Source organism: Synchiropus splendidus, chromosome 3, assembly GCF_027744825.2.
Source record: "Synchiropus splendidus isolate RoL2022-P1 chromosome 3, RoL_Sspl_1.0, whole genome shotgun sequence".
NCBI lineage: Eukaryota > Metazoa > Chordata > Actinopteri > Syngnathiformes > Callionymidae > Synchiropus > Synchiropus splendidus.
The window spans coordinates 3750514-3762308 of NC_071336.1; the positions used below are offsets into that span (position 1 = coordinate 3750514).

General features: G+C 41.0%; 2 protein-coding genes across 2 annotated transcripts in view; both read right to left on the bottom strand.

The window, feature by feature from the left end:
* LOC128756156 (retinal guanylyl cyclase 2-like) overlaps positions 1 to 1190 on the bottom strand; it is a 46889-nt gene extending 45699 nt beyond the window's left edge. Inside the window, exon 1 of the mRNA XM_053860428.1 lies at positions 576 to 1190. The gene's annotated coding sequence lies outside the window, so the exon portion shown is untranslated. The remainder of the gene's footprint in view (positions 1 to 575) is intronic.
* Positions 1 to 11795, bottom strand: part of sepsecs (Sep (O-phosphoserine) tRNA:Sec (selenocysteine) tRNA synthase) — a 219394-nt gene that overhangs the window by 171905 nt on the left and 35694 nt on the right. The gene's annotated exons all lie outside the window — the stretch shown is intronic.

Consider the following 11795-nt stretch of genomic DNA (forward strand, 5'->3'; position numbering starts at 1 on the left):
TCTGTAAAATGCAGCCATCATCAGGGTCCCCAGGCTCGTCCGAGCTAATCTCAGAGCTAATCCGTTTTGCTGGTTATATCTACTATACTGTGATGCACGCAATAAAACGAGTGATGGACACTTGCACGTTTGTTATAATCTCAAAAATAAGATCCTCACAATTGATAACACACCCAAGACCCGCAGTAAACGCAAAGAATGTCTTAAAGTACGATACAAATACTGTCTTTCGCCTAAATATATTGACTGACATGACTAGCGTGTTATTGGCATCGTGGCTAATGGGTTTGGCCACCTATATGTTCACTGTACGCTTCAACAGTGCAGTACAACAAACAGCAGACATGCATAATCGTGTTAGAACATGAGCAAGTCATTTTTGCTGGCAATCATTCATGGCAATTCATTGAAAAACTATTTTCACGTTGCATAAAGTATATCTATCCTGTTTTAGCACCGCAGTTCATTTGTTTCGATGCAAACATGTATATACTACACTTATATACAAACAACAAGTATATAGACATTTGTTTAATGATTTGGCAGAGACAGCAGTGAACACAAAATTGACTTACCAGTCGAGTAGAAACATCGCCACTGGCCATCCATGGCCTCAGAACCCTGGAGTAGGGACAGCAAAGCTGTATGATCTGAGAACTTGGATCAGGTAGCTGCTCTCATGACCTAAAACTGTCTGGGTACAATATGACATCTGCAGCTGATAAGTGTGCTTGTGGTTGGATGTACACTAGCGATGCACCGAATTGAAGATTTGTGGCCGAAGCTGAATAAACTTTTAGATGCTGAGCCGAATACCAAATAATAGCGAATATCCTTTGTGATTAAAATGTTCCTTTTTTTTGGAAAGTTGCATTAATAGTCTAGAACATATTTACATACATTTGTTAAAGAAAGTTAATGTTTAGATGACTTTGCTTTTCAAATAAAAATACAAATGTAAACAGAGTTGAACTCATTGAAAACTGCAATTCTATTCTTGCTCTCTAACACTTTAAAATTAGACAGATACACAACACAATTTAAAGTTAGTTCCGTTCTACATTGTTATGGTCTATATTAAACTTGTATCATGTATCCAGTGTAATATTAATTCTTCATTATTCGTCTCCAAAGGGGAGTTTCTCAAACTGTGCATGGTAGACACAGCAGCTATTTTGTGTCCTGAGAGCAAGAACAAATTTGAAAAAATAAGATTAGCATGCAGAACGGTGACTTGCTGTGTTGCTCTCCAGCCCCCTCTTTGACTTTACAGCAAAGGACTATGCTGTCTCTTAGTGACACAACTAAGACGAACAATGTCACTGAGACAACAAAGACAAACACAAGTTGCTGGTGGAGTTCTGCACGGCCATCATCGAGTCCATCTCCACCTCCTCTATAACTGTCTGTTACAGCAGCGCCACCGCCAGGGACAAGAGCAGACTGCAGTGCATTGTGCGTTCTGCTGAGATGGTGATCGGTTGCAGACTGCCACCTCTTCATGACCTCACCCTGATCATGGACATAGACCAGAATTGCCCGTAACAGGAACAGCTTCTTACCCTCGGCCGTCAGACTGTTGAATTTGTGATCAGCCTTTGTTGTTTAGTTTATTTTTCTTATAATTCTGATCTCATTGATGAAGATTCAGCAAGCAAGCTAAACAAAAAAGGAGTCAAAAGGGGAGATATTTTTGAATGTGACGCAAGTGAAGTGGCATGAGTGGAGACAGCAGTCAAGCTTAATAAAGACCTCTCGATTCAGATAGTAAACTTCTCGTATGGTCTGCAGTGTTAATGAGGAACATAGAAGCAGAATAAAACATAGTGGCAGCGCCATAATGAGCAACTGACCTGACGAAAGCGAGAAAAGTGAAACCGTTTGCTCACCAGCGCTGAAGGCGCGTAACTCACTGACTGCACAATGGAAGGACGTAATCCCCCAGCGAAAGTGTGGTAGAGAGAATCATTTTGCGGTGAGACCTGAGACTGGAAGAAAGTGGAAGCCAGTTCATGTGGTTACAAGATGAGGATGTGGACGCTGATGAGGACATATTGACTCTCAAGGAAGTAAAAGGAGACAATGAAGAAGGGAAACAAAGAGATGAAATCCAGAGCCATGCCATCCAAAGGGAACACCTTTATGCAAGGATGGAGATAAACAAAAAACTGGTGAATTTTCAGATTGATTGTGGAGCAACATGCAATGTCATACCAGCTCAACCGAACCTGTATATAGGACTGGAGCGCACAGACAAATTTCTGGTGATGTATAATAAAACTAAACTGAGACCAATGGGGAAATGCACAAACGACAAACCGAGGATGGTCGAGGTTTCAGGTGGTATACACATGTCCGCCAACTTAACCTCTTCTTTTGTCAATACTGGTCTAGCTGGTTTTAACCCCAAAATACAAAATTTTGAGTGGAGAGATAGATTTTTTTGACAAAATCCTGTTAAGCGTGATGATCACCTCGTTCCAGAATTCTTTGATCTTGTGGCACTCCCACAAACAATGAAACAACGTACATCTTGATTCATCACATTTAATGCAGATATCCGGTATGTTATCATTAAACTTGTGTAAATTGATTGGAGTTATGTACATGCACAGTAACCACTTATATTGTAGCAACTTCAAGTTAGTGTTAACCGTTTGCTTTTGGGCTTTTGCACAAGCTTCCATCCAGTCCTCTACAGAAATGTCCTCACGCATATCTTCACATCATGCCTGTTTATTCCTTGAAGACTCTTTAGAACCCAAAACAAGGAAATCATACCAAAAAGACATTAAACCCTTTCCATGACTGTTTTTAATGATCCCTTTTTCTACAGTGGAAAGACTAGGTTTAGTCAAAACACTATTTTGTGAAAAATATAACATAACATAAAATATAACTTCTCAGCTGAAGATATTTAAAGAAATGCTTCCTTGGAATGCCATAAGTAGTTGCCAATTCCTCAAATGACATTAATATTTCCTCTTTATATACATCCTGGATTGACTTTAAACCCCTTACTGGCCATGATCCAAAACCTGCATCGGCCGTTCCTGGTTTGAAATTTACGTTGCAGAAGGCAGAAGCGAGACAGACTCTTAGATATACCCATAAATTTCTGAACATCAAATCAGATGTTGATCATGTTCCTCACAATAGGGTGAGTGGTATTCTTCCTCAAATGTTTAAAGTCTGCCGAGTGCAAGTACATATCTAATGATAACTCTGAGTCTATCGCGCAGGAATCTAAATTCAACCAGTTTGCCTTCCCTTCAAAATAAAACCTAATAGTTCTCAATTGAGCAGCCCAATAATACCATTTCATATTGGGACATCACATGGCAAATACAACATTGACAGGCGTAATCAAGGTCGCTTATTTTGCCAAATAAAGTTTGTGAACACTTTTTTAAATTTGTTGAACAGGTCCCAAGGGAGTATACTTATCTTCAAAATATTTATCCTTCCAATCATAGAAATTGGTAAAGAAGTCCACTGATCTAAAGAAATAGTTGTATCTTCTAACAAATTATCATAATTTGCTGAAGTAATATTATTCACCTCCGGAACAATTTCTATACCTAGATATGTAAATTTATTAGTTGGATTAAAGCATGCAACATGAGCTTTAGGCCTTTCTCTCTCAACATCATTAAGCAACATAATAGAGGATTTTGACTGATTTATCTTATAACCAGATATCTTTCCAAATGTATTAATCAGATCTAGAAGTGTAGGTATAGAAGTATTAAGGTTTTTGAGGAAGAGGATTACATCATCAGCAAACAGGATATTTTATGGTTTACTCGTTTTCCCTGAATTCCATAGATATTTTGATTCGACCGTATGGCTATGGCGAACCGTTCTCTTGCTAAGACAAGTAATAGCGGAGAGCGCGGTGAACCTTGGGCCACACCCCTGCACATGTCAAAATATTCAGACTCCATACTGTTAGTAAGTACTGCAGTAGTGGGCTTGGTATAAAGTAGCCTAACCCATTTGCCAAACACATCACCACAGCCGAATCTTCTGATGACCTCTAACAGATACGGCCACTCTACTCTATCAAAGGCCTTCATGGCATCCAGCGACAACACCGCTAACCTTGACCCTAACCCTATCCATAACTCTCCTCACAGTATGGAATCCCTGTCTTCCCTCTATAAATCCATTTTGGTCCTCTCCCACCACCCGTGGACGCAGGCTGTCTACATGCCTCACAAGCACTTTACATATAATTTTCATATCAGAATTTAAAAGGCCAATAGTTTTCCTGGTTTTGGTAGTAGCGTCATTAATGCGCGTCTCATAGACGGGGGGAGAAGACCACTCTGGAAGGATTCGAGCATCATATCCAATATGGGTGTCATCAATTTGTCTTTGAATTTTTTGTAAATATCTATCGGTAGACCATCTGGCCGGTGCTTCACCCGCTTGCATGTCATCGATTGCCTCAGATATTTCTAATGTGGTCAGGCTTTTATTTAAAGTTTCCCTTTCTTCTTCTGAAATAGTAGGTAACGTGAGTCCATCCAGAAATTGTTCTTGTATAGCTGGATCAAATTAAATCTCAGAACGATACAGCTTTTTGTAAAAATCCTGAAATGCCTTATTAATTTCCACCAGGTCCACAATAGTATTCCCACTTGTGTCTTGAATCTAATTGATGGCCCTGTCCGACTGTTGTTGTTTGATATGCCAATAACTTCCCTGACTTCTCTACTTGATTTGAGCTTCAATATACTAGCAGCTGACATTTGGTTATACTGCGACCTACACACAAGTAATTCTGAATGTGTATGTACAGTGTTAGGTCCATTTTCATATACTTCTTTCTCCAGTACTTTAATTTTCTTGTCCAACTTTTCCATTTCAAGCCCAGACCTTTTTGTTTTTGTGCTAGTGAAACTAATAATTTGGCCCCTGATAAATGCTTTAAAAGCCTCCCATCTTGTACTAGCTGAGGTCTGCGACGTGTTAATTTCAAAGTAAACATCAATTTGTTGATCTATGAACTCCACAAACTTGGGATCAAGAAGCCAATTTGTCTGAAACCACCACTTTGGAGGACACTTCAATATTTTTGGAACTGTATATGTTAAAAATACAGCAGCATGATCAGATATTACAATGCTACCATGATGGCAGTCCTCTATGTTGGAAATCAGCAAAGCTGAAATTAATATAAAGTCTATGCGGGAGTATGATTGATGAGTTTTGGAATTACAAGAATAATCTATTACACTTGGGTCGAGGTGCCTCCAGATGTATACTAGATTCAATTCCATGATAAAATGTAGCACTGTCATCCTAGATCTGAGTGTCTGAATGTGTGTTATCTGTGCCAGATGATCTGTCTTTCTCAGGACAAAGAGTTAAATTATAGTCTCTAGCAATGATGTACTTACCTGGAAGACTAGCAACTAAAAGAAACATTGTTATAAAACATAAGATCATCCTCATTCGGCCCATAGACATTTATTAAATTAAGCATCCCTGACATAATAAAACATTGAACCACAATATATCGACCAGCAGGATCTTTGACAATATTTTGTACCCTAATGGTACAGATTTGTGAATAAGAATTGTGACTTCTCTGGCCCAGGAGGAGAATGTGGCAGACAGCACCTGTCCTGCCCATCTCCTTTTGATTTTTACAGTGTCTTCCTCCACCAAATGTGTCTCTTGCAAAAATACAATTTTGGATTGGAAATCCTTCAACCTGTTCATCACTTGTTTAAACTTTTTTAGTTTGTTCATACCCCTGCAGTTCCATGAGGTAAATTTCACTTTCACATCACTATCGATAGCTGACTAAGAAAAAAAGTATTTCCCCAACATCCAGTGTCTTGATGAAGACCGCACACCACACATAAACACACACATGCACACACACAAAACAATGAGAAGCAACACACCACCCACAAAGCCTTTAAGCCCACAAATTGGGCTTCTTCCCCCCTCTCCAATTTGCACCCCATTCCACCCACAACGAGGAGTAGTCCAGCAACACCATCCGACCTAAGCTAAACTCTCCCTCCATTCTGGAACTATGAAAATAGAACTCTTACATTTTTATAAAAATGAACAAAAATGGAAATGAAAGTTTCCCAGACATTGAAAGCAACGATCAACCAAATAAAACACCTTTGTGCTTGAGCAATCATGTAGCCCAACAACAACAACAACAAAAAAGTACCTTTAAATAACTGATTGTACTAAACAAAATAAAACGAGATTTAGAGATACACGTGTGGATATTAAATAAAAAAATTAAATAACACTCAAATAAACGTTCCAATTAACATAAGAATTGACATAAGAAATAATGACTCATAAAATCTTGTTGGGCATATTTTGCATAAAATAAAATAAAGCAAAAGTCTGTGTTACGAGCTTGGATTAGTCCACAAGCGTGCCTTTCATTTTCATTACTCCACAGACGTAAATCCCTCTTTCTTTTGGATTCATAGAATGAAGTCCTCAACATCATCTGGTTTGTCAAAAGCCTGAGTCGCGTCCTTAAATGTCACCAAAAGTCTCGCTGGAAATAGCATTCCCTGGCGGATCCCAGGAATGCTCCTGAGTTGTTGACGAACTTCATCGAATTCCTTTTGCTTCTTACGGATCTCGTTCAGCAAATCTGGGTAGAATCTGACCGGCTTTCCCTCGAACAAAATATTTCCACTGCCCTGATCCGAAGACTGATTCTTGGCTCTGAATGCCTTCATCATCTTCTCTGTATCTCTGCGGTCCAGGAACTTCATGATTAAAGTTCGTGGGGGCGAGTTGACATCTCTCCTCTGCCCGATCCGGTAAGCTGCTTCCACGGTTATCTTCGACGGGATCCCCAGTGTTTGAAGGATCCAATTTTTGAGGAAAGCACATGCATCATTACCTTCTGCCATTTCGGGCAAGTTCACCAGTCTTATGTTTAATCTCCTCGACCTTGTTTCCATATCGATGACTTTGGTTTCCATTTCCTTATTTTTCCTCTTGAGACTCTGAGTCTTAATTTCAAGATTAGCCTCTGTGTTAGAGATACGAGTCTCTGCACCTTTGACACGTTCCGTACATTCGCTGATATATATATATATATATATATATATATATATATATATGGTCCTGGTCCAATACAGAAGCACATGGACCAACAGATTGAGACTACCCATCTCAAAGACTGAGTGCCACAGAAGGTCCTTTCTTCCTTTGGCAATAAAAACACAAACATTCATCCGTGAAAAAAACTACAGTAAAGGATTCTTTGGCACCTTTTTTTCTGTTAACTCTGTCCTTGAATCTGCTTTTTCTTGCGAAAATTTTCCATGATGGTAAGATTTAGTTTTCTATCCAAAGTTCACAGGTTTCTGACTCTGTTTATTATTCCATCTGTGCTTATGTTCTTGGTGCTGACCCCTGCTGGTTACTTCTATCTTGAGGTTCAATCACCTGAAGTGATCAGTTCTGTTCCTTTTACTCCTACTCTAGTCAACTTGGCTACAATCACCAATCTCCCAACAGTGATGAGACATGACATTACTTCCACTCTCCTCCGATGTCTGCAAGTGGTCCTCAAGTTCAATGATCGCAAGACTGATGAACCATGAATGTTGCCGTCAAAAATTGCCGTCAATCATGGACGAGTCCCCATGAAACTGTAATAGGTCTGAATACCTTGACCATGTATACAGTTATAGTTTAAACTAATGTGGTCAGTGGAACACCGTCTTCAACAAAACGTAGACAGAATTATACGCTCAGACGCTTGTTAGTGGTAAGAAAAGTAATCTTCTATTTGACAATTTAATCCAAGGGATTCTGTATTTCAGCACAAGTAGACCAACCACACATCGTCAACCACATGCATTATTGCTTTTCATCCGAATACATAATTCTGCCATAAAATCTCTTGGTTAGGGTCGAGAAATAATAAAGCTTTACTTTTCACAAAACACCACTATACTCCACAAGCAAATCACCTCCACACAACTCAATCATTCGTGCCATGCTAACACTGTTTGCGTTCGGGCACAGCCAGGGAACGGATCGGTGCACTATGCATTATGGGAAGTCAACCACTGAACCACTGCAGCAGCCTGACTTCCGCCTGGCTTCCAGAGCATGCTGAGATGGAGTGGAGTGCCACGTGGTTAGCTCTAGAATTCTAGACAACAATTAGATGTTTTATGTTCTTCAGTCACAAAGTTATTGTATGTAAACAAATCGCAGATACTATGCCAAATACGAATACGATACAATTTTAATCAGTACATTGGGAAGCAATTGCAAAATTCCCATGAAATGTAAGATTAAGATCTAGTTTTTATATATATATATATATATATATATATATATATATATATATATATATATATATATATATATATATATATATATATATATATATCATGGGAATTTTGCAATTTGTAAGCTCACAAATTGTAATTGCACTCTGAGGTCTCTTTTGTTCCCTATTTTCATGTTGTACGTACCACAAAACAGTTTACAGTGATGTGGAGTTCTATTGAAAATGTTGGATGAGGGCCATGGTATCTGAATCTGTCGGTCATTCCAGGTGTTGAGGTGTCGATTTACTGAGCTCCTGCTTGTGAGATGAGGTCCTGATACTCCAGCAAACTGCAACAAGAGGCAGACTCAAATGATTTACCTATTCCAGAACCCCTCCTGTGGCTTGACATTCACATTGATGATACATGAGTTTACAAACATATACATACCTACTACACTTTCCAGCTTCTACTTTTGCACAAGCATATCTTACGGATTCGGTCCATTCAGTTCTGCAGACTGTTTCAGGGCCACCTTGAAGTGTATGACTGGGTGTTCAGAGTTTATAGAGATATACGTTACTGAATGTAACATCAGTTCTATGAATACTTGCAGAGACCTCTAACGGTCTGCCCAGCAGGCCCTGTTTTACCTAGGCGGAGAGTTAAGCCAATCAATTCTCAGGCGGGAGGCGGAGCCTCAGAGTGGTTAAACCAATAGCGAAGCCCGTTAGTATACTCGTATAACTATTATTTCCAAGCCGGTCTGCAGAACAGAGGACTTAGCTGCAGCATCTATATATAGAACATGAGATACAGCATGTTACACTTGATGGAGCATAAACACTGTTAATGACAATGAATTGCCTATTTTTTCTGTCTGATCAATGCGGAATCATTCCGTTTTGCTGGTTATATTTACACTTGATACACTATGATAAACACAATAAAATTAGTTAAGCATCTCAAAAATAAATTCCCCACATTTAATAACACACGCAAGACCAGCGGTGTACACAAAGAATGACTTACAAGTTGAGTAGATACATCACCACTTCAGTATCCGACAAAAGCCTTGTGTAGCTCTCAGTTCTCGCCAGGCTGTAAATGCAACTGCTATATTGACTCTTGCTCTGTCGTTTTCTCCTCCTGTCAGGCTCCTCATTATGAACTTCTGCTTCTTCTATGATGTAAAGGAACTCAGCTGCTGAGGTTCTGCCATAAAGTCAGCAGGGACAGGCCCAATCACTGGCACTGGCAGGTTTCGTGGCAACTCAAGTGGGGGCGGAGACATGCCCCAACATCTCTCCGCCCTTTCAATGTCCTGTAAACCTGAATAGGCTTTCCTTCTGCACATCCCCAAGGACCTGAGGCGCCTGCGTGAAGTTGACATACTTATAGTGGTGCCATCTCTTTTACATAGACACTGCACACAAGACAAATCATGTGAGAAACAGAAAAACATACAGCCAAAAACAAACCAATAGTTCTGAAAAACTGAAATGATTGACATGGAAAAACAAACCACGAACTTTTTACCCAGAAAAACAGGATTGACTTTTTTCTCAAGAGAATGCAATATGCTTCCGTAAAACTGGAAAAACATTGTATTATTAATTTATCTACCTCTAATGATGTGAAAGCCTCTGTGAATAAGAGATTGAACCACTTGTTAAGAAGCCGAATGTAGAGGCATTTTACAGTTAGGAATACACGAGGATCTATTGATGTTCAACAATACATCCTCTAAACATACATCATATGTAGATACATCATATGTACACATGTAGCCATCATAAAAGTATTCAAATGACACCTTTGCAGGTAACTACAGGAAATACTTTACACATGTTTGAAAATCTTTGCGCAGACCTCACAAAGGTGGTCATGAGTAGAGATTTAATGGCGACCATGTCAGGAAAATTTGATATATGGATGAAATATTTACAATTTCAATATGCATTCCCGGCACAACAAGTTTTTGACAGCAATCAGAATCAGAATCAGAATCAGAATCAAATTTATTGCCATGGTCAGTGGGGAGCCCACTGACTAGGAAAGTGCCTTGGAATAAAGTGCAACAAAAAACAAATAAAATAGATAAATAGAATAACATAACAACAAGGCTGTTCACGAATTTAACAGTCTGATGGAGGAGGGGAAGAAGCTGTTCCTGTGACGGGAGGTTCTGGTCTGGATGGACCGTAGCCTCCTGCCAGAGGGAAGAGGAACAAACAGTCCATGTCCAGGGTGAGATGGGTCGGCTCTGATCCGACCTCCACGTCTCTGGGTCCTAGAGGCATACAGGTCCTGAAGAGGTGGCAGGCTGCAACCGATCACCTTCTCAGCAGAACGTACGATGCGCTGCAGTCGGCTCTTGTCCCTGGAGGTGGCGCTGTTGTACCAGACGGTGATAGAGGAGGTGAGGATGGACTGGATGATGGCCGTGTAGAACTCCACCAGCAACTTCGTCGGCAGTCGTAATTTTCGTAGCTGCATCAGAAAGAACATTCTCTGCTGGGCCTTCCTGATGAGGGACCTGATGGTTGGCTCCCATTTGAGGTCCTCAGTGATGGTGCTTCCCAGGATGCAGAAGGAGTCCTCAATAGGAATGGGTAAACCAGCCAATATGAGAGGGGACAGAGAAACTGTTACTCTCCTGAAGTCTATGACCATCTCCACTGTCTTCTGGGCGTTGAGCTCCAGGTTGTTGTGGCTGCACCAGGACACCAGCCGCTCCACCTCCCTCCTGTAAGCCGACTCATCTCCATCTGAGATGAGCCCGATGATGGTGGTGTCATCCGCAAACTTGATCAGCTTCACGGACTCGTGGCTGGAGGTGCAGCAGTTAGTGTACAGAGGGAAGAGCCATGGAGAGAGAACACAGCCCTGAGGAGACCCGATGTTGAGGGTCCGAGTGTCGGAGACAGTCGTCCCCAGCCGCACACGCTGACTTCTGCTGGTCAGGAAGTCTGTAATCCATCTGCAGAGGGAGTCAGGCACGTCCAGCTGGCGAAGCTTGTCTTCAAGCAGAGCTGGAAGAATCGTGTTAAAGGCAGAGCTGAAGTCCACAAACAGGATCCTGGCATAGGTTCCTGGGCAGTCCAGATGCTCCAGAACGAAATGAAGGGCCTGGTTCACTGCATCGTCCACAGATCTGTTGGCTCTGTAGGCAAACTGCAATGAGTCCAGGTGAGAAGCAGTGATAGATTTCAGGTGAGAGAGAACCAGGCGCTCAAAGGACTTCATGACCACAGACGTCAGTGCCACCGGTCTGTTGTCATTCAGTCCTGTGATCCTGGCCTCCTTGGGAACAGGGATGATAGTGGAGGACTTAAAGCAGGCAGGAACATGACAGGACACCAAGGAAGCATTGAAGATGTCCGTGAACACTGGAGCCGGCTCAGCAGCACAATGCTTCAGGATGGCAGGGGAAACTCTGTCCGGACCTGCCGCCTTCCGAAGGTTCAGCCTCCTGAACTGAGTGCGCACGTCCTGCTCCAT